At 49.9% G+C, this 1,589-nt stretch overlaps 1 long non-coding RNA gene across 1 annotated transcript in view; it reads left to right on the forward strand.

Moving 5' to 3' along the window:
• The window catches only part of LOC119419357, a 1,837-nt gene extending 1,539 nt beyond the window's left edge, over positions 1-298 (forward strand). The window contains exon 3 of the long non-coding RNA XR_005187256.1: positions 224-298. This is a non-coding gene — a long non-coding RNA (uncharacterized LOC119419357). The remainder of the gene's footprint in view (positions 1-223) is intronic.
• The last annotated feature ends 1,291 nt before the right edge of the window (positions 299-1,589 follow it).

Below are 1,589 nucleotides of genomic sequence, written 5' to 3' on the forward strand. Positions count from 1 at the left end.
TGTGTGTGTGTGTGTGTGTGTGTGTGTGTGTGTGTGTGTGTGTGTGTTAATTTGTAAGTTACATTTTGACATAAAAGGGTGACGGCAATAAAAGTTTTTTAAACCAAATATTTTAAATTCCTTAAATAGTTTTTGTTTTCAGTGGGTAACTTAAAACCTTCTTGAAAAGTTGTGAAATGTTTAAGCTGAGTGATTGTTCCTTAACTTCTGGTGTGTTGTGTAGGAAGTGATGTGGGATGAGTTGGCAGAACAGAAGGAACAGGAGGAGGAGGTGAACAACTTCATTAAAGCCTGCAGAGTGATGGAGCAGAGGGTCACTAAAGACATCCATGCCCTCAGGACACACCTGGGGAGTTATGGGTACAACGCCCCCTGTGACGCTCAAACACATGGCAGTAAGTGATAAGAAAACTGGTGAACCTGGAACCACTGGTGAACCTGGAACCACTGGTGAACCTGGAACCACTGGTGAACCTGGAACCACAGTGTGCCCACTTTTATTTGAGTCTTTGTTTCACACAGAGCTGAAAGGTCAGCAAACGCAAGAAGAAATTAAAGTAGCTGAAGAGGATGAGAGCAGCCCAGCTGTGGGTGAAGATGGAGACCAGGAGGAGGATGAGGGGCTTCTCTGCTTGTCGCCTCCCCAGAAGACGCAGCAGCTCTTCAGAGACGGGATGCAAACCCCTCAGCTGTCAGATTTCGGTCTGTCTGAGATGCAACTCAAGAGAGCTATAGCTGGAGCAGAGTGGTGCTCTGAAGTTCCCCCCATGCCGGAGTTCAACCTGCCTTCACTCAGAACTCCCGTAAGGCCAACCATGGCCACGACTCCTACCTGCGCCCTGCGGATGGATGATGCTGAGCTTCAGACGCCGCAGATGCACTACTTTGGCATCTCGGAGCAAACCACGTATCTGGACAATGACTTCACTATGGATTTGTTCCGGAGACGTGTTCAGAAGCCCGAGAGGTGAGTCACGATGTTACGTATTGCCTCTGCCAAATGGAAACGGGCGGTAATGGTTTGTGACAGGCGTGAGTAGCCACATCGTATCGTTCACGATAACACCGGTAAATTAAAGAACTTGCCCGGGAAAAGGACTGATATCATGATATGCTCATTTCATGACGTAAATACGGCAGCAGATTACGCTGCAATGTTCAAGTTGTAAAGGTGAAGGCCTGAACGGAGACATCTGAGCTGAGCGCCGTTTGTCCCGACACTTTCTGAGCCCGTCAGCGTGAGGAAGACGTTGCCTTTAGCTTTTTAGCTAGCTCGCTGCTAACTTGGAGCTACGTCAGTGCAGGTGGGTGGGGCGGGGGTGCGCACAGCTCGGTTCAGTAGGCTGAGCTCGGTGGTGTTGACGCAGCGGGGTACCCCGCTTGTATAATGGTAGGGAACAGTGACTGCATCAACCACAGAGTTCTGATCGAGTCGGACCACTAAGCCTGACCCGAGTCTGCACCGACTGGAACTGAGCAGCTACTTCCTGAGGATCAGGAAGTAGCTGCTCAGTCTTCCTGATCCTCAGGAAGTAGCTGCTCAGTCTTCCTGATCCTCGGGAAGTAGCTGCTCAGTCTTCCTGATCCTC

This window comes from Nematolebias whitei, chromosome 13 (assembly GCF_014905685.2).
Source record: "Nematolebias whitei isolate Nwh7 chromosome 13, NemWhi1, whole genome shotgun sequence".
Lineage (NCBI taxonomy): Eukaryota > Metazoa > Chordata > Actinopteri > Cyprinodontiformes > Rivulidae > Nematolebias > Nematolebias whitei.